Source organism: Eschrichtius robustus, chromosome 15 (assembly GCF_028021215.1).
Source record: "Eschrichtius robustus isolate mEscRob2 chromosome 15, mEscRob2.pri, whole genome shotgun sequence".
Classification (NCBI taxonomy): Eukaryota; Metazoa; Chordata; class Mammalia; order Artiodactyla; family Eschrichtiidae; genus Eschrichtius; species Eschrichtius robustus.
The window spans coordinates 35621072-35647794 of NC_090838.1; the positions used below are offsets into that span (position 1 = coordinate 35621072).

At 50.5% G+C, this 26723-nt stretch overlaps 1 long non-coding RNA gene across 2 annotated transcripts in view; it reads left to right on the top strand.

The window, feature by feature from the left end:
* LOC137777737 (uncharacterized) overlaps nucleotides 1-25487 on the top strand; it is a 207929-nt gene extending 182442 nt beyond the window's left edge. The window contains exon 4 of one of the 2 annotated variants that reach the window (XR_011076607.1): nucleotides 25012-25487. This is a non-coding gene — a long non-coding RNA (uncharacterized lncRNA). Of the gene's footprint in view, nucleotides 1-460; nucleotides 566-25011 lie in introns of those variants that run through there. The other variant, XR_011076606.1, reaches the window with a different exon arrangement.
* The last annotated feature ends 1236 nt before the right edge of the window (nucleotides 25488-26723 follow it).

Sequence of the window (26723 nt, forward strand, 5' to 3'; positions counted from 1 at the left end):
TGGCTGGCGAGAAGCAGCCCCTCCCGGCCTCCTCGTGGTGGTCTGTGCTGGTGCTCAGCCAGGGCCGTTAGGGGAGGACAAGTGGGATACTCCCCTCACCCTGTGTCATGTTGAAAAGACACTTGTCTAAGGGAACGGGGCAGAGCATGACACCCACCACACGATGGGAGGGTGTATTCATTTCCTATCGCTGCTGTAACAGATCACCACAAACTTAGTGGTTTAAAACACACAAATTTATTTTACATTACTGGAGGTCAGAAGTCCAAAATCAGCCTCACCAGGCTAAAGTCAAAGTACTGGCAATGCTGTGTTCTTTCTGGAGGCTGTAGGGGAAACTCCATCTCCTTGCCTTTTCCAGATCCTAGAAGCCGCCTGCATTCCTTGCCCTGTGGCCCCTTCCTCCATCATGCTGTCGCATCGCCTTTCCATTACTTTGACCTTCTTGCCTCCCTCTTAGGAGGAAGTCTTGTGATTACATTGGACCCTCTCAGATACTCCAGGACAATCTCCTCATCTCAAGATCCGTAACATGATCACATCAGCCGAGTCCTTTGCCTGTGAGGTAACATATTCATAGGTTCTGGGAATTAGGATGTGGCCATCTTGGGGGGTGGTGCATTATTCTATCTGCTAACTAGGGCAATCATAGATAAGCTGCCAAAAGGGGGTGACATTTTGTTTTCAATTAATTTTTATTGGAGTATAGTTGTTTTACAATGTTGTGTTAGTTTCCGCTGTTCAGCAAAGTGATTCAGCTATATGTATACATACTTCCCCTCTTTTTTGGATTTCCTTCCCATTTAGGTGAAAAGGGGGGGGTGACATTTTTTTGTGGGGGGGCAGTGACATTCTTAATCCTCTCGCGGTATCACTGAAGCATCGAGTGGGACCCTCACTCCTGCCGAGGAGCCGTCTGGTCCTGACGTCTTGTCTGGGGCACTGAGCCCCAGGAACCAGGGTACGCTGGCTGGGTTAAGGGCCTTTCCATTCTGCCTGCCCTCTCAGCAGCCCCTGGCCAGGCACCAGCTATGACCTCAGTTCAGACTGGCCCCTTGGTTGCCTGAGCGCCGCCCCCCCGCCCCCTCCCCAGCCTGCTCCAGATCCAGTCTCTGGCCTCGTCCACATTCCCAGAGCGCTCCTCACGACTTGGTTCCTTCTCTGTCATGGCCCCCACTACCTGCCCCAGAGGCACTCTGGGCTCCAGCCTGCCGGCTCAGGCCCAGCCGCCACCCAGCCCTCTCCACACGTGTGAAAACCACATGCATGGGCTCTCTCCAGCTCTCCAGAGAAAAGTCCAACTGCAAGACCCGGAGTTGAAGAAGGGGAACGCGCACAATTGTACAGGCCAGTGCTGGGGGTGTCCGATGGGATGATGGGCCTCCCGGATGCTTTATAAGGCCAAACTCCCCAGCACAGTCAGCACCACATCTGGAATTAAGCTGGAAATTCCAATTGCTCTCTGCTGCTGAAAAAAATGTGTCAAATTTTCCCAGAGATTTTGTGGAAATGGGAAGCCCTGCGGGGATGGGGGTAGGGGTGGAATGCTCACTCCACGGGACCCCAGAGCTTTGGGGAAATCCAGATGTCACAATGTGTCCACAGCCCTTGGCTGATGGCTCCCCCAGCCTCCCTCAGCTGTGCTCCCTGCCCTGTGAAAATTAAAGACGCCTGGAGCAGGAGGGTTATTTTGCTTCTCCCTAGGACCCACAAGTCCGTCCAGGTATGTGCATGTGAAACCGTGACTTCTTTGATAGGGACTGAGTTATTTTTTTCCTGGAGAGAAAAATGTTGACATGGCTTTGGTGGATCGTCTACCCAGAAATTCCCGATGCATGAAGGTGTGCTCTTCCCTTCGCTCTAACACACAGGCACGTGCACACACCTCCCACAGGCCCGTATCTCACCAACCATGTTGTCTGGGGCCCTTCAGGGCCTCACCTGCACTTCTAGCCGAACCCCAAGCAGTGTGGGACAGGGATTCCATAGAGCTGGGCCTGCGGGTCCAGAAGAGGCTCGACTGCTTGCTAGTTCTCTATGTCTAGGCTAGTGGATGAGTTTCTTGTTGCCGCTGTAACAAATCACCACAAGCTAAGTGACTTAAAACAATGCAAATTTATTCTCTTACAGTTCTGGAAGTCAGAAGTCCAAAATCAGCCTCACTGGCGTTGATGCCACAGTTTGGTCATGTGCTGCCCTACCTCCTAAGGCGGTGCCCAGGGTTCACATTATCCTTTCCATGGCAGAGATGCTAAGAGAAAGATCTGGATCTGAGTTTCAGCTCTGCCTCTTCTGAGCCATGTGACCTTTTTGAGCTCCCATGTCCTCATCAGCAAAATGGAGGTAATCATTGGCCATACCTTTGTTTTGATGACTAAATAAGATAATGTCCTATTTAACTGAAATTTGCAATTCTCTGGCACATAGATATGCCTCTGAACGGTGACTCTAAATATTTTCTCTCAACCGGGACCCCACCATTCCCTCTTCATTCTAGGGGCTCAAACTTCTGGAACCAGGAAAGCAGTCTGATAAAACTGAATCACACCGATTCCAGCCTCAGCCCTCCTCAAAGAGATTCTCATTCATTAGGTCTGGGATGGGTTCCCAAACTCACTACTTTTTTTTTAATAAATTTATTTACTTATTTTTGGCTGTGTTGGGTCTTCGTTGCTGTGCGAGGGCTTTCTCTAGTTGCGGCAAGCGGGGGCCACTCTTCATCGCGGTGCGCGGGCCTCTCACTATCGCGGCGTCTCTTGTTGTGGAGCACAGGCTCCAGACGCGCAGGCTCAGTAGTTGTGGCTCACGGGCCTAGTTGCTCCGCGGCAAGTGGGATCTTCCCAGACCAGGGCTCGAACCCATGTCCCCTGCATTAGCAAGCAGATTCTCAACCACTGTGCCACCAGTGAAGCCCCCCCAAACTCACTAATTTTATTAATCTTTATTTTTTAATAAACATCCTGGGTGATCCTGATGTTTATCTAGGTTGGGGAGCTACTGGAATAAGTGACGATGGGGTTTTATTTTAATAAAGGCCAACTTGTGCCCTCAAAAATGGGGGTTTAGCTGAGAGGTACCTTCCCACGGCCCCTGGAACCACAGCAAGGAGGACCCTCTCACGCCCCACGGGGAGGGTGGCATTCCTCCAGAGCAGCTCTGTGGGAAGGGGTGGGGACCGCGCCAGCTGTGTCCCCTCCTGCAGCTGTTTCAGTGCCATGGCCCCGTGGAAACCACTGTGAAATTCATTCTCCTCATCTTCCAAAGCTGGGCCAGGTGGCGACTGGCTGGAGTGGCTGATCCCACCCGACAAGAGGCTCTGCGGCCCAAGGAAATATACCCACCCACCTCCACTCAGCACAGGGCTCCCCCAAATCCTATGTTCCTGGGCCATCAAGTGCTTTTTGTCCCAAATCAATTCATGCCCTCTCACGGGAAAACTTTACTCAGGAAGCACCCAGATCTTGCATTTCTGCAGGTTCACTCAGGACTGTTTGGCTCTGGAAATTGGTTGTGGCTAGATTCTACTCCAACCCGGGGACGCCTGAGGCCTGGGACAGAGCTAGCTGCTCTGGGAAAATGCAAAGAAAGCTGCACATCCCCCTCATCCCTGAGAATGGCAGCAGGTGGGAGCTTTCCCTGCAGCCGGGAACTCAGCCTTTTTATTAGCTGCACAGAGGTGCAGAAGCAGGGGTTTGGCTGAGGAGGAGGGAAAGGCCCAGAATGATAGCACTGTCCTCTGCCAAGGACACAGGACTGTTGACGTGGGAGAGATGGGCGCAGCCTCTGGATCAAGTCCACGGTGAGGAGGAAATGGGTTTCACTGAAAAACAAAGTTGAAAAACAGTTTACTGAAGGGAAGAGAAAGAGGAAAGGGGGCGGGGGGGGGAAACCACCTCAAACTGTCTGATCATCAAAATCACCTAGTTGGTTTAAAAATACAGCTTCCAAAACCCGTTCCAAGTCAATAAAATATTATTCTTGGTAGCTCTGGGTTTCTTTTCCTTGTGGTTTAAAAATGTAGATCCCTTGTCACTTGTATCTCACTAAAGCTGGGGAAAAAAATTAAGCTACATATAAAATCAGTTGGAGAATGAAAACCAGTTGCACAACGAGAAAAATTTTTCAGAAGGTATTGAGTGGACGTGGAAGTTGAGGAACGTGAATTAAATCATCACCTTTCTAAGCTGGACATCAATATCTGAACTTGGAAAATTAATAGTATAATCAGCTTTTTTTTTTTTTTTTTTTTTTTTTATTAAGGAGAACCTGCCATTGGAAATAAAATGAGAATCAATCTTTTCAAAATGCAGATTTCAGCTCATGGAGCTCGGAAGACCCCTGGGTGGGTGGGTATCCTGAGTGAGGGGAAGCGGTTGATTCCTCATGGGTTATGTTTCTAATTTTCCCATTAGGCTTTGGGAAGGAGGGAGAGAAGGAGACACAACAGGATGGGAAAAAAAAAAAAAAAATCCTAAAAGCCACTTCTCTCCAACCAGGCTGGGTCTTTGTCTGGATGACTCTGTCCCATCCCTCCTTCCCTTCTCACTCGTTTTCCAGTGAATTGTCTCCACTCACCTTCTCCATTCCCTCTTCGCCCCTGCCACCTGAATAGTGGAAGACTGAATAATGCCTCCTGCTGCAAAATGTCCATGTCCCAATCCCTGGAATCTGTCCCTGTTACCTTATGTAGGACTTTGCCTGTGTGATTAAATGAACGACCTTGAGATGGGGAGATTATCTTGGGTTATTTGGGTTGGTCTAATGTAATCGCAAGGATCCTTTAAGAGGGAGGCAGGAGATCAAAGAGCAGAAGACGATGGGGATGACAGAAGCAGAGATTAGAGTGATGCCCTTTGAAGATGGAGGAAGGGGCCACAAGCCAAGGAATAGAGGCGGCCACGAGAGGCTGAAGAGGCGAGGAGATGGGTTCTCCCCTGGAGCCTACGTAAGGAGCCAGCCCTCTGGCACCTTGACTTTAGCCCAGTGAGACTGATTTTGGATTTTGGACTGCTAGAACTGGAAGAGAATAAAGTTGTACTATTTAAGTCATTCAGTTTGTGGTGCTTTGTTACACAGCAATAAGAAAGTCGTACACCTCCTGACCTCTGCCCTGTCCACCCCTCCACTGAGCCCTCACCGAGGTCTCCAGGGACCAAACTCTTGCCAACCCTTGGGCCCTTCTCAGCACTTCTCTCTCTTGCTCTTGGCAATGTTTGACATTTTCCACATTGCTCTTTCTTAAATCTTGTGTCAGCCCACTGCCCTGGTGGTCCTCCTGCCTCTTGGGTCCTCTTCCTCAGGCCCGTCCTAGTGCTCTCCTTCCCCACTTCCAACATGGCCATGTACCCCAGGGTTCTCTTCTCAATCCACTTGTCTTCTTACTGTCTGCTTTCTAGGGGTGCCACATCCCAGTGATGACCCTAAATCAAGGTCCTGTTCTCCACACCCTAATAGCCAATGGCTGAATGGCCCTCCTGTTTCCTCCTCAGTAAACAAGTATCTGAAGTGCATTTTCCACCTTCCCCACCTGTTTGAAATCTGGTTCACCTGTTCATTCCTCAAGGTCCAGCTCAAACGTCACTTTCTCCAGGAAGTCTTCCCTGTCATGCCATATGCTTGTTTTTTAAAAAAAAAATTTTTTTCATTTATAAACTTTATAATTGGGACTTCCCTGGCGGTGCAGTGGTTAGGATGCTGCAGTTCCACTGCAGGGGGCTCGGGTTCGATCCCTGTTCGGGGAACTAAGATCCTACACGCCATGCAGTGCGGCCCCCCCCCCCCACCAAAAAAAACCCACTTTATTTTTTAGAGCAGTTTTAGGGTCGCAGAAAAATTGAACAGAAAATACAGAAAGTTCCCGAGCAGCACTTATTTTTCATAGGCTATTGTGTGACCAGCTTTTATTGACATTAACTTATTTGTTTCACTTAACAAATCTATGTGGTAGAGATGCGTTTTCCCTTTCTTTCTTTCTTTCTTCCTTCCTTTCTTCCTTCCTTTCTTTTTCTTTCTTTTTCTTTCTTCCTTCCTTCCTTCCTTCCTTCCTTTCTTTCTTTCTTTTTCTCTTTCTTTCTTTCTCTCTCTCTCTCTCCCCCTCCTTCCCTCCCTTCCTTTCTCTCCCTCTCTTTCTTTCCTTCTTTCTTTCATCCAGGTTTTTTGAGGTATAATTGACAAGTAAAAATTGCATATATTTAAGGTGTACGACATGATGTTTTGATATACATATACACTGTGAAATGATTACCACAACCAAGCTAATTAACAATCTATTACTTCACATATTACCTTTTCTTCCTTTGTGGAAACAATTAAGAGCTATGCTTTAGCAAATTTCAAGTATATAATATATTAACTATAGTCTAGTGCGATACATTAGATCTCCAGAATTTATTCATACTGCGTATCTGAAACTTTGAACCCTTTGATCAACATCTCCCCATTTCTACCACCTCCCAGCCCCTGGTAACCACCCTTCTACTCTCTGGTTCTGTGAGCTGTACTTTTTAAGCTTCCACATGTAAGTGAGATCATGCAGTATTTGTCTTTCTGGGTCTGGCTGATTTCACTTAGCATAATGTCCTCCAGGTTCATCCATGTTGTCCCAAATGACAGGATTTCCTTGCCATATACTTGTTGACTGTGTCCATCTGTTGTCTCCCAGGGACTGTGAGACCCTTAGAAGCAGAGTTATGGCCTGATCAACCGTGGACACTCAGCACCCAGCACAGCGGGATGGCTGGAGCTCTAGAACATTCTCCCTCCCCACAGCCTTGGTATCAACACCTGACCAGGAGGTAGAACCCTACCCCAGCCCCTCTGCCATTCTCATGTCTTCTGCCCCAGAGCAGGCTGCCACAGCAAGGTCCCCTTAACCTCAAAGTTTCATGACAACCGATGTCAAGTGTCCTGTATGGTACCTGAGGCCCAGAGGAAGCTCACAAATAGTACCCTCCCTCCTCTGACGGGGATGCTGCTAGCTCTGTGACGTCATTCCCTATATTCTCCACTTGTCACTGCATTCCAGCCATACTGGCTTCCTGACTTCTACTCAAGCATGCCAGTCTTGCTCCTGCCTCAGGACCTTCACTTGCTATTCCCTTTGCCTCAGTGGTCTTCCTCCAGATACCCACAGGACTTGCTCCTTCCCTTCCTTCAGGCCTTTGCTCAAATATCAACCTAGAGAGGCCTTCCTGGATTACCCTATCTGTAAGTTACCCACCTCTCCATATCACTTCCCATCCACTTTACCCTGCTTTGTTTTCTTCACAGCTCTGAACACCATTGGCCATGTTTTGGGGTTTATTACCTGGTTCCCTCACTAGAATGTTGTTTCTTGAGGGCAGGAGCCCTGCCTCTTTGGGTCACCCCTCTTTCCTCAGTGATTGGCCCATAGAAGGCGCCGAGTAACTATTTGTGGGAAATGACAGGCGTGAGTCCATGCTCCTCACAGGACCTCTACCTCAGGTTGTACCGGTTCACTTTCCCATGGGACGCACCCCTCTGTGCTTTGGCAACGCTGGGTGGTGGAGAGAGAACTAGAGTCGTGTCTTGGAGTCCCAGGTCCTGTCCCATCTTTCACACCTTGCCGGCCTCAGGCAGGCCTCTTTACCCCTCTGAGCCTTGGATGCCCCGTGTGAAGAAGAAGAGCGTGGTCCCTGCCCTGTATCCTCCCCGGAAGGCCACAAGGATGGGCTGGAAGGAAACCTCCATAGAGGAGCTTCCGAGAGGGCTTGGTGCCCCACACCAGGGGCTGGGAGACCCAGCGGGACCTGAACAAGTTGTGCACTGACCACCAAGCCCAGCACAGCAACTGCCCCTCCCGACCTCCCTCTGCTCGGCTGGCCACAGCTCCCCCTGGACTCTGGGGCATTTCTGAGAAGTTGAGGGGGGGCAGCTGTGTGGTGGCAGGAAGGGCCAGGCCCAGCCTGGGAGCACTGGGGGCTGCTGGCTTCAGCCTCCAGCCAGGCTCCAAAAGGCAGTCACATAGGGTGGGTGGAGGGGGCGCACCCGAACCCCTGGAACTTTCTATGGGTCTCAGAATGTGCAGCAAATATGGTAAAGCACTGCTCTGGGGTTCCCTGTTACTTTTGTTCTCATTCATACAATTTGATGAGTATGCATTGATGGGAGACACCAAAAGCTTTGCAGGCGTTCACATCCTTTGATGTGGTAATTCTATTTCTAGGAATTTATCCTAAAGAAATAACCAGAGATGTATGCAAAGGTGTGTGTATCAGGATGTTTGCTAAATTATTATTTATGATCACAACCAATTTGGGAATCGCTTAAATGTCTGATAATAGGAGATTGGTTTAATAATTAGTGTGCTATACAATGGGATACTACAAAGCCATTTAAAATTACATTTTTAAAGACTATTTTAATGACCCATGAAAATTCTTATGATGTAATTTATATGGGAAAAAATCAGAATTTTATATATGTGTGTGTGAATAATTTTATATCCATTTATAAAATCATGATTTTGTGTGCGTGTGTTTGTACGTAAACACACACCTACACACATTATCTCGATTTTATTTAAAAGTGTATGTGTGTGTAAATATGCCAATAATGCTTATCTCCATTTAGTGTAATGATTATAGGGTATTTTTATTTTACTCTTTACACCTTTCTAAATTTTAAAATATTTTTTACGATGAACCTATGTTCATATCACAATTTTTAAATGCTATTGGTTTTTTTGTTTGTTTGTTTGTTTTTGGCTGTGTTGGGTCTTCGTTGCTGCACATGGGCTTTTCTCTAATTGTGGCGAGCGGGAGCTACCCTTCATTGCGGTGCGCGGGCTTCTCATTGCAGTGGCTGCTCCTGTTGCGGAGCGCGGGCTTTAGGCGTGCAGGCTTCAGTAGTTGTGGCACATGGGCTCAGTAGTTGTGGCTCGCGGGCTCAGTAGTTGTGGCTCGCGGGCTCAGTAGTTGTGGCTCGCAAGCTCAGTAGTTGAAGCGCACGGGCTTAGTTGCTCTGCAGCATGTGGGATCTTCCCAGACCAGGGATCAAACCCGTGTCCCCTGCATTGGCAGGTGGATTCTTAACCACTGCGCCACCAGGGAAGTCCCTATTAGTTTTTTTGGCCACATTTTTTTTTTATTGAAGTATAGTTGATTTACAATGCTGTGCCAATCTCTGCTGTACAACAAAGTGACTCAGTTATACACATATACACATTCTTTGCCTTTATGGTTTATCACAGGATATTGAACATAGTCCCCTGTGCTATACAGTAGGACCTTGTTGTTTGTCCATTCTAAATGTAATAGTTTGCATCTACTAACCCCAAGCTCCCAGTCCATCTCGCTCCCTCCCGCCTCCCCCTTGGCAACCACAAGTCTGATCTCTATGCCTGTGAGTTTATTTCTGTTTTGTAGATATGTTCATTTGTGCCATATTTTGGATTCCACATATAAGTGATATCATATGGTATTTGTCTTTCTCTTTCTGACTTACTTCATTTAGTTTGATAATCTCTAGTTGCATCCATGTTGCTGCAAATGGCATTATTTTGGTCTTTTTTTATGGCTGAGTAATATTCCATTGTATATATGTACCACATCTTCTTCATCCATTCCTCTGTCGATGGACATTTAGGTTGTTTCCATGTCTTTGCTATTGTGAATAGTGCTGCTATGAACATAGGGGTGCATGTATCTTCTTAAATTATAGTTTCGTCCGAGTACATGCCCAGGAGTTGTACTGCTGGTTCATATGGTAATTCTATTTTTAGCTTTCTGAGGAACCTCCATACTGTTTTCCACAGTGGCTGCACCAACTTACATTCCCACTAACAGTGTAGGTGGGTCCCCTTTTCTCCACACCCTCTCCAGCTAAATGCTATTAGTTTTTTTGATGGAGAAAAATAATTCACTGATTACCTATCACGGCTTCACTGGGGCAGAATGTGGATGGAGTGGTGTTAACAAAGGCTTGGGGATATCAAGCATGCATTTACCCTTTGGGTCTGGAAGTTTCTCGAGTCCCAAGAGTCTTTTGATGCTTGTAAGGTGTATGTCCTCTGCAATGAGTGCTGTGGTTTAGTGGTGCCCTGGGATATTTTTATCAGGAGTCTGGACTGAAGTCTAGTGCCCTCTCCCAATACATCATGATGGGTCCCTCCTGAGAAGGGAGGTCATTCTCAAGAGCCAGTACCTGAGGAAGAATGGGTTTTTCAAAGTGGAAAGTGAACCTGGGAAGAAGATGCTAAAGATTAAGATGAGACAGAGGACTGGGTGTGTAGCCTGTCCCCTCATGGATCTTCACAGAGGATGGGAAGGACCTGGGTGCCTCTGGAGGGAGCCTGAACCCTCACTGCAGGAAGCCTGATTAGTTTTATAGTTCTTCTGGGTGCTGTGTTTCTGTTCCTGTTGTCTCCCCGTAGGGCTTATTAACTCTACCTAGTGTAATCATCACAGGTTTCTTAGCTGTGTTCTGCTTAAAGAAGCCAAAGACTGGGTTTCTAGCTATGCTTGGTTCCGAGAATGGAAAGGACAGTGGCATCCTGAGGGGCAAGCAGGGAGAGGCAGTGGGAATGAAGCGAGTGACCCAAAAGGGCGAGTGAGCAGAGGGAGATAGAGTTAGGGCTATTTGATCCAGCTGGCCCTCCTGCCTGGAAATTCTCCTTCCTGAGCCAAACCTTAGAAGTTCTGGTTTGTAAAATAATAACACTGATAATAATTTTTAAATCATTTTTGTACTCTGTGTATAAATAAATGCATGGCAATTCTAGAAAAAGATGCAAATTCAGATAACCAAAATCAAAATCAAAACAAGGGAAAAAGAAGAAATCTAAAATTACTCCTTATCTTACAACCTGTCAATGTTTTAGTGTATATCCTTCCAACGTTCTTAATGAATTGACAAATTTTATAAATCAGATTATTTTCTATATTTATCAGCTTTTTATTTTCCTGCTTACTATGCTTTAGGCTTATTTCTATGTTCTTCTACAGCATCATCTTTTAAAGGCTGCATTGTGTTTTATGTTCTGGATGGTTCATAATTTATTAAACAATCCCCTCTTATTGGATATTTAGGTTGTTTTCAATTTTTCAGGCTTACAAATAACAGTAAAGAGCAACCCTATAGCTAAGTCTTTACACATATGTGTACCCCCCAGAACAAATCTCAGGACTAAACTCCCTCAATTAAAGGGTGCTACGTTTTGTCTCCGTCCCTGAGCAGGCCCCAGGGAGGGCTGGGCGTTTCTGAGGTCTTGGCACTGAGCCTTGCGCCAAGCTCCAGGGCCCACCCAGCCCCCAAGTCTGCATGATCCATGTGGTCCAAACCATCCTCCTCCCTTCTCCCAAACTCACCCCCAGGCTGTGGGCTCACCTGAGAGAATGAAGTACACCTCCCAGCCAGACATGGGGCCGTTTGTCTTATGCTCTGGGATCCTGATGAGGTAAAATCTGGGCAGAGCACATTTCTTTATTTAATGTATTTCTGGGCGGGCAAGCCCCCGCCCTTGGAGATCGCCTTTCTCCAGATCGGGGTTAAGAGTTTACGGGGAGGAGGGGCAGGTCATGGCAGCCAGCTCACCCCATGAAGGCCAAAGGGGGTCCCACTTCCCCCTGTCCCAGGCCGACCCTAGCCCCAGTTCCAGCCTCCCAAGTCCTCCCTCCCAACCTGGGGCACAGGAAACATCAAGAGCCATTCACATAGCTGAGCTGGCAGCAAGGATTCTGCTCTTCAGAGACGGAGCTGGGTTCCGAGCGATATGCCTCAGTCTCTCATGCCGTGAGAAGCAGAGTCTCCCTGACCCCTATTCCGGGCGCTGGATGCCTCTGCGAGGCCTCTCTGGCACTGGCTTCTGGAGTCCTGCTCAGGTTTCTGGCTTGTCTGAGCCCGTACGGCAATCCCCTCTCTGGGGCTTTATCCTTGTTTTAGGCTCAAACTCTGCCAGTTCCCCCTTGAGACCCCTCAAAGATCCAGGGTTCTCTTGTGCTCAGACAACCAGAACACCCCTCCTAATGCCACCTGCCACCTGTCCTGAAGGTCACAGCTTTGACTCTCTGAGTTTGGTGTCTCTTCATGTAGTATGGGGAGCGTGCGGCTCCCGACCCCCATCAGATCACCCGGGGAACTCTGTAAATACGCAGGGTTCAAGGTGTCTCCCCCAGAGACACAGACCTTGCAGGTCTGGAGAGGTGCCCTGGAACCCGTATCTTCACCAAGTGTGGTCCTCCTGGCTCTTTGCACAGAACTGGCTTCCTGTCCCTCATCTCGGCAGATATGGGGGGACAGGGAATTTGGCCCCCAGGTCAAGCAGGCCCAAGGCAGGGGAAGCAATGACAAACAGATGGGCTACAAGTCTGCTTCCTCAGGTAACCTAATTCAGGAGCTTTGGCAGCCAAAAGGGCTTCTGCTGGCCGGGGGACTTGGCCACGGGCAACCGGAGAGCCGCACAAAGCCATCCTCACAGGCTCTCTGGCCGTGAGTCCCGAGGCGCTTGCTTGCCCTGGATGCACAGGCACGCCTCTGTCAGCCGGGCCTACAGGGGTTTGTGGCCTGGAGAACCAAAGCAGCCATCCTCAGCTCCTGTGGACACCTCCTCCAGAAGGCTCTGGAAACAGCACACCGGGTTTGAGGAGAAAGGGCCTCTGTGAGCCAGAGGTGAGTCTCTGCAGACAGAGGCCCGCACACCTCCCTTCCTGTTCTAATACCACCCCCTGCATGGGCACCGGGTCTCCTGTGTCAGCCCGGGGGACTCAGGGAGGCCAAGCCCCTTCAGGCTGCTGCCCCTCCCCTGCCCCGAGGCAGGAAGGTGAACCTCCTTCTTTCTCTACCAGGGCCCCTTGGGACCCCCTAGGGCTGCGGTGGGTGGTGTGATGAGCCAGAGGTCCCTGCGGGCAGTGGGGACCCCACAGATGGCCTGCTTGGTTCCAGCCATTCCTGATTTCTGGATTTTTGACAATTAAAGAAATTTATTAAATGTTCAACAAAACTCATTCTCTATTTGAGTTCATGGCAACTCCATGCCTTCAGTTGCTCGGGCCAAAACCTTGGAATTGTCCTTGAATCTTTTCTCTTAGACTCCATGTTCAGTCCATCAGGAATCCTGTCAGCTGGATTCCAACATATTCCAGACCCCAGCCACCTCTCACCATTTCTGTTCTGGCATTTCTTGCCCAGATAATTTCAACACCCTTCTACGTGGTACCCCTGCTCCACAGAGCAGCCAGGGAACAAAGCTGGGTGGTGATGGGGGCTCTGCCACTGACCCCCATGTGTGTTCAGGACCCTCCTGTCCAGATTTGATTGCATCTTGGCTGGTCTTACCAAGAAAAACCGTTCATTAGTCATGGACAAATGAGATTCCTTTTATATCTTTACAAAATATCACAATGCCCCAAATTTTTCTTCAGATCTTACGTCCTAATTCAGGGTTTACGAAATCTACCATCCTCATAGGGACTCCTCTCTGGCTTGAGGACTTTGAGCCATGAGCCAAAGCAAGAAACTCAGCAATCCAGGGGCCTCTCCAAGATGCTGAGACCAGGGCCGTGGAGCCCCAAGACTGCAGGGCTTGGAATCTGCCGTGGGATGATTCCGCAACAGATGTGACGATGCAACAGCTGTGCATGAATGACATGGGAAAGCTGGGCCCCTTCGCCCTAAGGGACGCTTCCACCACACTGTCAGCAGGAGGGAGCTCCTCCTAGGAGCTTAAATCAGGACTCATCTTTCTGTGGGACCCAAGCCTCCATGTTGGGTGATGTGGGCAGAAACGGGTTTTTCCTGGGACTCTGGGGGGTGTGGGTGTGTACCTGCATGTGATGACACACCCTGCCCTGCATCCCCTGCAGCTCCTCCCATCAGGAGGTGACAGTGACCAGGCTCAGCCTCTCCCCGCTGGCCTTCCTACCCCCAGCCCCACCTCTCTTCAAGGCCGAGCCCTGCAGCGGCCCTCAGAGGGCAGCTCTCCCAGGCTTGCTTTTGCTCAGCCTTGTTTTCCAAGCCACCGCCATTGGACTGGACTCCCTGGCTGTAGCTGAGTAGCCCCATATCAGGGGGCTCGGAGGAGCCTGGCCATTCTGCCCAGGTGAGGACTTGAGGCTCAGAGAGGAGGAGGCCCCCGAGCCCGCGTGGCCCAGCAGGTCCACGGTAGAAGGGGGATCAGAAGCCAGAACCGCTATTCAGCACAAGCCAGGCCTGCTGGGAGAGGGGTCGGGCAAGGAAGGAAGGAAGAATGGGCAGCTCTCAGGCTGGGGTGCTGGAAGCAGCAGCTCTCCTCACCTCCAACTTAGCCCTGAGGCCTGCTCAGGTCCGCTCCCTGCCAGCCGTGCCCCCTCTGTCTTCATGAGCCCCCAGGGCCTGCCAGAGGCTTCCTGTTTCTGCTGCCTCGCGTCCATCCCCCTGCAGTTCCCTCCCTCTCTTGGCCGTGGCCTCTCTAGTCTCCAGGCAGGAGAGCGAGCGCTGGAGGGGAGGGGAGGGTCTGTGCTGGACTCGGCCAGCCTCACTTCCAGCCAGTCAGGCTGCTCTCCCCTTGACAGACTTCCTAGAAGGCACCCCCCCGACCCTCCCCACCTCCACCCCGGCCCTGACTCAGCCCATAAATTACCTGGGGATGGTCGCTGACTCAGCCAGGAAGCCCGGAGCGCCCTCCTCCCCATCCCCAGGCCTCAACCCCACAGCTGGCTCTCATTCCAGAATGCTTGGTCTCCTCCCCTCAGGAAATTCCTGGAAAATATCAGGCTTCTTCAAGGGGAGATCTCCTGACCACAGCCGCAGCAGGGAAGGGAGCCACTGCAGCCTCATCCATCATCCTGTGGCCCCGGCCCTCCTCCCCCAGCTCCCCCAGCTTGTGTGTTTTTGTGGGGCTGAGCGTGGAGGTGTCGGTCTCCGTAAAGTGACAGGCACCTGGCCGTGGAGGGACCGCAGAGTGGGGAGGAGAGGCCAGCGTGGGGTGGGGCACTCAGGGCAGGCTGCTGGGAGGTGGGACCAGTCCTGGGCCAGGAAGGATGGTGAAACTGAGAAGTGGAGAGATGGGAAGGGAGCTCCAGGCCCAGGGAATGGCCCGAGCAAAGGCACGGAGGTGGGAAGCAGCCCAGTCTGTACGTGGGATGGGGAGGGGGCTGGAGAGCAAGCAGGCTGAAGGCGTGGCTGAGCAGGGGAGCCTGGGCTGATGAGGCCGAAGGGCCAGGGCCAGGGCCAGGCTGAGGGATTCGCAGTGGCTCTCCAAAGCCAAGGCCTGAGAGTCTCCGGGGCTCCGGAGAGTAGGAAAGGGGATGGGGTAGCCCAGCCATGGGTGAAGAGATGAGTCTGGGAAGAGGTGGATCTTGACCAGCAAGCCCCAAGGAACACTGGTTTCTGCAACATCCAGGGGCCTCCTTGGGCTCCCAGTGCTTGCTCAGACCTGGGGAGTGGGGCAGGGCCTCTGCGTCGTCACACATCCAGTCAGATGGCAGAGGCAGGGCTCCTGCCCTCAAGGAACCCAGACTGAGGGACATGGCTGTGGCATCAGAGAGCTGTCAGTCTAAGGGAGGGACAGACATCCCAGGCCCTTGCTCACTCCTCTGGACCCAAGTACACCCTTGAATCCCTTCCTTGGAAATCCCATTAGTTTGTGAGGAAAAGCCAAGTCCAGTCTGTAGGTAAAACACCTCCTAGGGACCTCCCAGGTGGCACAGTGGTTAAGAAGCCGCCTGCCAACGCAGGGGACACGGGTTCGTTGCCTGGTCCGGGAAGACCCCACATGCCGCGGAGCAACTAAGCCCGTGCGCCACAACTACTGAGCCTGCACTCTAGAGCCCGCGAGCCACAACTACTGAAGCCTGTGCTCCACAACTACTGAAGCCTGCGCGCCTAGAGCCCATGCTCTGCAACAAGAGAAGCCACTGCAATGAGAAGCCCATGCACCATAACGAAGAGTAGCCAATGCAGTGAAAAATAAATTTATAAACAAACAAAAAAAAAAAAAAAACACCTTTTTTTTTTTTGGCTACTTCCCCTCAGACAATAACAACTTTTTTTTTTTTTTTTTTTTTTTTTTTGGCTGCGTTGGGTCTTCATTGCTGCGTACGGGCTTTCTCTAGTTACGGAGGGCGGGGGCTACTCTTCGTTGTGGCACACGGGCTTCTCATTGCGGTGGCCTCTCTTGTTGCAAAGCACGGGCTCTAGGCGCGTGGGCTTCAGTAGTTGTGGCTCACGGGCTCTAGAGCGCAGGCTCAGTAGCTGTGGCGCACGGGCTTAGTTGCTCCGCGGCATGTGGAATCTTCCTGGACCAGGACTCGAAAACGTGTCTGCTGCGTTGGCAGGCGGATTCTTAACCCTTGCGCCACCAGGGAAGCCCCAATAACAACTTTTTAAAGTACAGAAATTCCTGCCCAGCTTCCCCCCACAGGAAGGATGGCTGGCTGATGTGGGTGTAGCCATAGTAACAGAGTCACCGAGGAGAGAAACAAAGTAAGCTAGGGGACCCAAGGGGTGCATCAATGGGGAAGATTTTCTGAGCCCCCCAGACCCCGGGGATGGGACGCCAAGCCAGGGGGCTGTGGGAAGGGGGGCTGCTGAATTTCTAGTATTTATTTACCTTTCCTGGGAATACAAGTCCTAGGGCATGGTGGGGAGTCAGGAAGATGTGGGGTTAAAGACAAAGAGAAAGACGGGACAGAGCCAGCCAGGGGAACCAGAAAAAAAGAGGAAAAGACAGGGAGAGGCAGAGTGACCCAGAGAGGAAATTCCTTGAAAGCAAGGACTGGTTCTCACTCAGTTCGTGTATCCTTAGCCATGAAGCCGGGGAAGCTGTTTAATAGACTGTGCCCCCGCAAAGCCCCACCAGCCCCGGAAGACATTCTTCATCCAGCCTGGACTGAATGCTTCTGCCGTGCGCATGTCTGTCAAAGCCCTAAAACATTATATTAACGTGCTCGAGTTGCCTGTTGGACCACCCCACTCTACTCTGGACCCCCAGCCTTGTTCACTGTTGCATCTCAGCACCTGGGGTAGGAGCAGCCACTCCCCTCAGTGTCTGTTCAACGTATGAAGGAAAGAGGGAAAGACTGTGGGTAGGAGACCCTGCAGACCCACCATGGGGTGTGGTCTCTTGGGAGAGGCTCCAGGGCACCTGCCTCTCTTTTCTGGCCTTGCTGCGAGGGCCTGTCCTGTTCTCGGAGCCTGAGTTGGGGAAGGGCAGCCAGGGAGGGGTTGGGCTCAGCTGGCCCTCCCCTGCCTCTGCAGAGGCACCGACAGGCTGCAGAGGGTTACCTCTGTGGGCCCCAGCCCCCGAGAGGCGCTGGGTTCTGCTGGCGGGGTTGGCCTGGTCAAGGCAGGAAGGGGGGGCATCCTGCCTCATTGTCACTGGCCCAGCCGCATTTCCAGAAATTCTTTCCTCCAGTTAGAAGAGGAAAGAGAAGCCGGGATAGCCTCTTGGGCTGCCGGGAAAGGGATGGGCAAGTGGGAACCAGGGTTCCCAGAGCTCTCACGGGCCAGGCTGGAGCACTGGGGCCTCTTGCCTGGGCCAAAGGGCCGTTTCAGCCCTGAGACAGAGGCTGGGTCCCAGCCAGAGGTGTCAGAAGAACTGACCAATGGAACCTCAGCTCTCCATGGGCATGCCTGCTGGGCTGTGTTTGTGGCTGCAGAACAGAGGCAGGAAAAAAGAAAGCCTGGAAATCACTGGGCTTCCCACAGGCCTTTTTAGATTCTGGGGTTGGGGGAGATCAAAGCTTATATTCAATCCAGAGTAGTTATTGCCTCCCCTCCCATTTCAGTGTCTAGCCCTATACTAGATCTTGATGGGGAGACAAAGGAAAAATTATTATTATTGTTGTTCTTGTTATTATTCTCCAGCATAGCATTTCCCTAGTGTGTTCTGCTTATAGGAGTAATCCTTAATAAAGCAGGTAGGTTTATAGAACTCGGCACATCAGCTACCCTCTCAAAGACTCCTACTGCACAATGTGAATACTGAAGTCTCAAAAAAAATCCTGAAGAGATCCAATTAACTTTGGTTAATTCAGTGTTTCTCCAGCTTATTTGACCATGGAACACTTTTTTTCATGAAACACCATGAAGCAGAGTTCCCAGAAGCACATTCTGGGGAAAGCTTCATTAAAGCTTCTGATGGGGAGGGTTTTCTAACTTTGTTCCAGCCAAGGTGCCCCAAGGGTGATCTAAGGCAAAAGGGGGAAATGAGCCAGCAGGACTCTGGGTCTCCATCCAAACCCAATTCAACCAGCAGGTCCTGTATTCTGCTTGAATTGGTTTTCCAACAATACACTTTTATTTGATGAATGGGCTCTGCTGCTAAAACTAAGTTCGAAACCTACTGTTTTAACGGTTCTTCATGAATATAAGAAGAAAGAGAAAGAAATAGGCAAAATTGGTCCGGGGGAGAGGGGAGGGAATCTAGAAATATAAATAGTCAGTGAAATTTAAAGAGCAATGGATTAAACAGAACTGGAACAGGGTGTCTAGTGTATAATCTCAGAGTGCCCTGACCAGGTATTTCTGATTCCATTTTAGAAGTGGAGAAAATGGGACATGAGGAATTGAGCTACCTGCCCAGGACTCTAGCCAGATCTCTGACCAGGTATCTTGTTATCCTTCCCCAGTACCAGGGGCTGGGAGAAGGGCTCCTATCCTCAGGAAGCTCCCAGTTTCACGAAGGAGGCAAAATTTGCTCACCAAAGAATGGCGAATGGAAGCAGTCTAAAGTCCAGGGCACAAGCCAAGGTCCTGTGGTTAGCGCTGAGGTGATCAGAAGAGAAAGATTTTAAGAGCAAGGGGATCCAGAAGCCTTCTCTTTGAGGTCTGGAATTGCACCATGATGGCCCAGAACCTGGCATGATTCTGCTACGTGAAAACTTACGTGTCTTCAATTCTAGAGATTTCTTAGCCGTTGTCTCTCTGAAGATTGCCTCTCGTTCCTTCCAACCTCTCTTTCTGAAATTCTGCGTGACATAGGTTGGACCATCTCATTCTATTCTTCACACCTCTCACTCTTCCCTATTTTCCACTTACTTACTTCTTTGTGCTGTATTTTGGGTGAATTCTGAGATCTCCTTTTCTAGCTCTGTTTCTCCCACTGAGTTTGAAATTTCAATGATTATTCTTTTTATTTTAGAAGTTCTACAGTCTGGCTTTTGAAACTCAAAATCCAAGAATTCTAGCCTATTCTCTGAGCCAACAAATGCTGGAGCGGTCAAGCTCCCGCTTCCCACCTAGCATGCTGGGACTGACGCTTCCAGCCCCCAGCTGCCTCTCTAGGTCCCCTCCAGTTATCCCAGGGCCCACGCGAGCACTCACATTCTCTATGCGTACCTCAAAACAAACTAACTACAGGAAGTGGGCGAAGCTAGGGAGTGCAAGAAAATATTGGGGGAAAAGACTGGCTAATATTTTTTAAAATATTATCTCACCGTGTATCCCATCCTATGTGGTAGATACTACTATTGCCATAATTACAATGATCATTATTAGTCTACCCCCTTTCCACCTAACCTTGGGAATGTTTCCCTATTCCTCGCTAAACCTTGGTTTCCTCACCTGAGGCTGCGCTAATCAGCTGCATTTGACACTTGATTCCTTTCTTCATCGGTCCCTGAAGCTCCCATTCCCCATAATCTTTCTCCCTCTCCTTTTCCTGGTCCAGTGAAGGGTCTAGGCTGGCAGAGGCCTGGGTCCTGATAACAGTGGAACAATGACAGCAGAAGCCCCTGAGCGAGGGCGTGGGAACCAGCCGAGGTTATGGGGAGAGGGACAGGAAAAGGGGAGGGGAAACCCAACAGCTGGACAGGCAGACACGTCCGCCCCAGCCTTGCCCTGGAAGCTCTGCTTGGCGGTGGGTGGAAACCAGCCTGTTTCTCTTGGATGGTCCCTCCTGGGCTACTCATTCATTCAACGGCTATTTACTGGACACCTACTAAGTGGCAGGCCCCGTGCCAGGAACAATTTTGCCCCTCGGGACTGTCCCTTCGACTTGGCAAAAATATTCACGACTGTGGCTTCTGGGCTCACACCACAGTCCTGAGTAGCAGGAAGGGCTCCGATGGACAACGCTTTTTGACAAGTCAGAGGCCCAAGAAGGTGCCATGAGTTCTGCAAGTGTGCACAGCAGAGCAGCCTTCACTCCACCTTCTGCCCCCTGGCCTGGGAGAATGAAATCCTCTGGACATCTTGCCTGAGGGCAGCTAAAAGAGATTGATTTGCCACATTTTGTGGCCTCCTCTATGCTGGGGGAAACAATTCTTACTGTGAACACTTGTGCTGGGAGCTCCAGCTGTCTGGCAACCTTCTTCCCTACCACATGGTCACTTTCTAAAAACATGTGCCCCAAATCCATCATGGAAATTGCTCGACTTTCCAGTAGAAAGCCATCAGGAACCTTTTCCACCTTTGCCAAAGTGGGGAAAAGTTCTGAAAAGTTTGATGAACAATTTTTCTTGGAAACGCCAAGCTGCAAGCTTTTTAATCAGCCTTCACGAGCTGGCAGCTGGGTTTCCACTGGATCCAGTCTCTTTCTGCTTGCCTGAACTTCACAGGGTGTGGAAAGCAGACCCCAGAAATTCCTGATTTCTTCTTGGAAGAGCAAGCCCCATAAAAGACTCAGGGCTTTTTGTTCTCAAGCTCTGATGATACTCCACGTCATCTCCAGGCCCTGCTCAAGGCCAGTGAGTCACAGGGCAAGGACGCCACGGGTCTACCCAGAATGAACACGTCATGGGTCACGCAAACATACGTGATGCACACACGTCCTGCACACTCACCACACCTACTTATTCTGATGTCCACTATATACAACAGGCACGCTGCACACACCCCACACACCACTGACAAAGAACACAAACTACTGCTATGCTCTACAGACACACCTGCTGCATAGAACACACTAAATATACACACACGTTCATGCCACACCTACACTACACGAACATGCCTCGTGCATTAACATGCATTATACACATACAACATATTCACAAACATACACAACATTCACAAACACACACAGGTACACATGCATTTCCCAAACACATCCTATTTTCTGATTCAAGTTCTCAAGATTCTAGTTTCCATTTAAACCCAATTATATGACTCATCAACTTCCTTGGGCCTGTCCTTTTCTTTCTTGACAATTTTTATGGATTTTTTTTCTGTTTCAGCAAAAAACAAACAAAGCAACAACAACAAGAAAATTTTCCTTCTTATTAGCTATAAATAAATGCAGCTGGGCATACATTTTTCAAAATGCCAGGAAAACAAATAGACCAAGAACTCAGATGTGGGAGCGTTCACCCTGCCTTTTCTTCCGCGTGAAACTGTGCCTATGCCTTTGTTTAGACAAGGCCAAGTGGTGGGTGCTTGGAGACACCTGCTTTCCATCTGGATGTTTGGCCCTGGGGAATACACAGAAGATTTGTCACGAGGACTGGGAGAACCTTTCTTCATAGAAGGTTGGTCCACCCCCTGCCCCTCTGCCCACTGTTAGAACGTAGGGTGTTATGAAGACTGGAGGAAGAAGGCATGTGTACCACCGCCCTCTCAGGAGGCCACAGCAGACATCACTAATGGATCACAGCATCTGTCCCTCCCAGCCTGGACTTGGCATCACAATCCTCCACCTAGCCTTACCAGTTAGTCAGGGCTGGCAGGTGACATGGGAACTATTTGAGATCCCACAGAGCCCAACGCCCTGGGTTTAGGGGTGAGGAAACTGAGGCCCAAAGAGGCGGAGTGCCTTGTGTGAGGTCACACAGCACCATTCAATCTGCTCAGCTCTGTGCTCCACAGGTGTGGCCGGTGCGGGGCAGGGACCTTGCTGGGGGCTGAAGGAGAGGGGCCAGAGGGAGGTGAAGCCAGGCTGGGTCTCCTTAGACACACTGAGCCCCTGTTTCCCTGCTCTAAGCCCTGCCCACCCCTCACTGGGACAAGCTGAGGGCCCCTGCTCTTGGATACAGTGCCCCTGGCCCTCCATCCCGGGGCCTCTGACCTTTAAGGTCAAGGCAGGGAGTAGGGAGCCTTTCAGGGTTCGTGGATGTCATCCCCCCGCAGTGCTCTTCCCTCCTCCCCTAAGCCCTTCCGACCCCACCAGTTCTCACCAAGTGTCTCTCCCCAGAATTGCCGCCCCTCACAAAGAGATGTTTGTCCATACACTGGCACCTATTGGCCTCTTAGCTGGGCACCAGGTTTGGTCCCTCTGCTAAGCCGGAAGTGCCCCTCCTGAGTGCCACAGCTTTGCCACTGCGGTGCCTCTGCCCTTTCCACCTTCCCCTGCTTCCCACCCACCCTTTAACACCCATCGCAGATGTCACCCTGCCTTCCCCAAAGCACATACGGGCCTCGCTCAAAATCACCAAAACTGTGTTCCTGGGCTTTTCTCACAGCCCTGATCAGGTTGCCTGCTGTTGTCACGAGAGTGAATGAATGGTGTCTGGGTTCCATCCCCTCGATGCAGTGATTTTGGACCTGCAGTAGCTACAGTACTCCTCTCCAAGGGGCAATCCCCTCCCTCCAGAGACGACTGCCAGGCAACTCAGGACTAGTGTGGGAACTTCTACTTGTCCTCACTGAAAGCTCCCTGGCCAGGCCCCTGCTCCTGGCGCATTGTAGGTGCTGGGACGTATCTGCGGATGCGGCGCCATGGGATGCATATGTTACAGGGCCCTGCCCTCCAGGGGTTCCTGGCCAGCCGCACTGCCCCAGACTAGGCTCCAGGCTGGACACAGGAGGGCTCCTGTCGACTGGTTGCCCGGCCTCCAGGCACTTCCTCTCAGGGCAGTCGGTCGCTCTGGGCAACAGCTGCATCGGGCAGCACTAATGGGGGACACTGGAGGGGCAGCTTCTCCTCCTGGGCGGCCCTGTCACAGGGCCAGCTGGACACGGTGCCCCACCTGTGCTGCCATTCCAGCCTGGGGTGGGCCTTGCAGCTGCCAGGGACATTCTTTCCCTGGGGGCAAGATACAGCTGCTTCGAGAGTGGCAGGGGGAGAGTGTAAGCCTCAGCATTTGAGTCACGTCACACCCACACAGACAGATGCTGACAGAGGCAGATGTGCCATCACATGTGCTCATCACACACCCACACGGATACCCTCACCCAATTACAAACCGCACAGGGCACAGTCACCTCCCCCAGGAGTTTGGGCAAAACCAACACTGAGAGAGGCTAAAATGGTTTCAGACAATGAAGGAAGAAAATAGAGCAACCAAAGGCAGAAGAGGAAAAACTCTGCCTTTACCAGTGGGAAAAGCCTCAGATCCTATTGCATCCAGCCCAGCTCAAAGCCGGGACTTTAAGGACTGTCTCTATCGTCTCTACCCCAGAGCCCAAAGCCCGGAGCTTGGCCTAGCTAGCCTCACCAGCAGCCCCACGAAGCACATGGCGGAAAAATGTTGGAGTGGGACCCAGGAGGTCTGGGTCTCCAGGCTCAGCCAGGACCAGCTGGGCGACCTCGGATGAGTCCCTTGACGTTTCCGCTTCCTGGTCTCTGTGCAAAGGGCAGCTCCGATGTCCTTTCAGCTTGGAAATTTTGTAAAAGGCGGAGGGGCAGGGTGAGACGAGGGGGCAGTGAGGGGTGAGAACTTAGAAAGGGAAACCCTCTGTCAAGTCTGGGAATGTGGAGCACATCCTAGGTTGCCCCTGGAAATCTTCTTAGAGAAAGAAGAGAGCAGGCCCTCCCGCCACTGGGTTGAGAGGCCACTTCCTATGGCAAGCCTTCTCCACCTCCACACTCACAAGCCCATCCTGGGTGAGCCGCCCCATCAGTGCCCTCAGCAGGCATGCCCCCGTCTGAGAACCAGACTCTGTGACAATGATTCGGTGAGATAATATGGAAAAGGGCTTAGGTGTGCACCCGGCACAGTAACGTTGGCACCCTCATAGGTGATTCCTTACACCTATTAGTGAACGGCTCTCTTGTATTTCCAGGGACTTGTCTGTCCCATCCAAGGCTATTTCCTGAGGTGAGGACAGCAGCTGTTTTGTCCACTGCTCTACCTTAAATGCCGCAGTGCTGGGCAGACAGTAGGTAGTAGACTGAACTTCCTGTTGGGGGCTGGCCTGGAGACGTGCTTTGGGGGAGGGGTCCTGAGGGAGGCTTCCAGGCTGCTGGGCCTCTTCCTTTGCAAGCCCCTTCTGTGCATGGCTTCTTATCTGGGGTGCCCCCTTCTCACCACTCACCACTCCCTGTTGCATTCCTTGTGGACAAGTCACGGATGATGGGACCACTGCAGATCCCCCCTCTCCTAGACCGGTCTTCCCATGAGCAAGTCAGGGGTGGTGGGACCACTCCAGGCCCCGTCTCCTGGACCAGTCTCCCTGGGGCCCTGAGTATGGTTCAGGCTCGTGCTTAGGTTCCAGAGACCCTTCTGGTATGCTTGGCCCTACAGGGGCCTCGACCTGAGTGAATTACTTGATGGGCACTGTCCTCTCTGTCAGGACCCAACCACATCTGGATGAGGCTCGGCTACACAGGCGGAATCATTGCAGAGCCAGGACCAGTGTGGAGGCAGCAGAGTGGCACCGGTGGCCACCATTCCCACACCAGAGGGGGGAGATGAGCTCCCACCCTCAGGGAGGGTCCAGTTGGCTCCATGTTTCTACCCTGGGGGACTCGATGCTGTAGTGCGGGAAATGATAACAGGATAACGATGATCTAGGAGCAGCTTGTGAACATCTGTTTGCTGTTGCTTTGTTTTCTGAATATTTCCTCTATCCAGGCTCTCCCTATACTACTTATGTTACAAACGTGATCTCCTGTATCATCAGAACAACTCTGTGTTAGAGACACTGTCTTCCTCAGTGTTTCAAAGACCAAGTCACCAAGGCTCATAAAGCTTAAACCCCACGCCTGAGGCCACACAGTAAGTGATGTACTTGGGACATGAACCCAGGGCCACCTGCCATGAAAGTCTGTTCTGTGCCTCCTCCAGCCCGGCAATGACAATCCTACTTTAGAGGTGTCGGGATTCTTTGGCAATTTATTAACACGTCTTCAATCGTTTGCTCCCTTGATTCTGCCAGCCACCCAGCATGATGTGCATTATTATCCCCATTTTACAGGTGATGAAACTGAGACTCAGAGAGGACAAGTGATCATCCCAAGGTCACCCTTCCAGGAAGTGGCAGCATCAGGACCAGGGCCCCAGCCTGAGTTTAAGTCACACACTTCTTCCTGCTGCCAAGATTCTCATCCACAGAAGAGAGAACAAGAGGTTTCCCTGCTGGGGGCTTCCCCGGTGGCGCCGTGGTTAAGAATCTGCCTGCCAATGCAGGGGACACGGGTTCGAGTCCTGGCCCGGAAGATTCCACATGCCACGGAGCAACTAAGCTCGTGCGCCACAACTACTGAGCCTGCACTCTAGAGCTTGCGAGCCACAACTACTGAAGCCCGTGCGCCCTAGAGCCTGTGTGCTGCAACTACTGAGTCCACGTGCTGCAACTACTGAAGCCCGTGTGCTGCAACTACTGAAGCCCGTGTGTCTAGAGCCTTTGCTCTGCAACAAGAGAAGCCACCGCATTGAGAAGCCCGAGCACTGCAATGAAGAGTGCTTTGTGACCGCCTGGGGGGGTGGGATGGGGAGGGTGGGAGGGAGGGAGATGCGGGAGGGAGGAGATATGGGAACGTGTGTATATGTGTAGCTGTTTCACTTGGTTATAAAGCAGAAGCTAACACACCATTGTGAAGCAATTATACGTCAATAAAGATGTTTAAAAAAAAAAAAAAAAAAAGAGTATCCCCTGCTCGCCGCAACTAGAGAAAGCCCGCGCACAGACAGGGAGACCCAATGCAGCCAAAAAAAAAAAAAAAAAAAAGAGGTTTCCCTGCTAGAACTGGCAGGAGGAGGATGAGGAAGAGAAGGAGGAGGAAGAAAGAGAAGGAAAAAAATACTCCAAATTTCTTCATCTGTTTCCATTTTATATAATTTACAGATACTCCTTCTTTATCATGGCCCACTAGACACAGGATATATTTTCAGTCCTTCAAAATGTGGTACTGAGAGCTATAAAATTTGGTTTCCTCATCAATGTAAAATTGAGATGGGCTTCCCTGATGGTCCAGTGGTTAAGACTCTGCTCTTCCACTGCAGGGGGCGCGGGTTCGATCCCTGATCTGGTTGGGGAACTTCCACATGCCACGAGGTGCGGCCAAAAAAAAAAAAAAAAATTGAGTTATTTCTTATGTCTATACCATGCTTCCTATGCACTTTGAATCCTTTTCAAAAACTATTATTCAGTACAGCCCCCACGTTTTATGTTCGCTTAAAATGAGATCCACTAGTCTTTCACCAAGGAAGAGTTTATGAGTGAAGCCCCAAAGGTCCACAGAATTTTGCAACCTGCTTTTTATATTTAATATATTTTAAACATAATTCCAGATTAATCAACATAGATTTACATTATTTTCTTTCTTTTTTGGTAAAATATTTTTTTAAATTTCAATATAAGTATACATTAGGTACAGTGAAATGCAAAGTTATTCGGTTTGATAAGACTTTACATATGTATCACTCATTTAACTATGACCCAGATGAAGGTATAGAACATTTCTAACACTCCAGAAGGTTCCCTCAACTCTTTCCTAGTCGATACCTCCCCAGCCCCGTAGGCAACTATTCTGACCTCTAACATTTTAGATAGTTTTGCCTGTTTGGGATTTGCATCTAAATGGATTCACACAATATATATATACTCTTCTGTGTTTGGCTTCTTTCACTCAGTGTCCTGTTTTTTGAGGTTCATCCATGTAGTTACACGAATAAGTAGTTCACTCT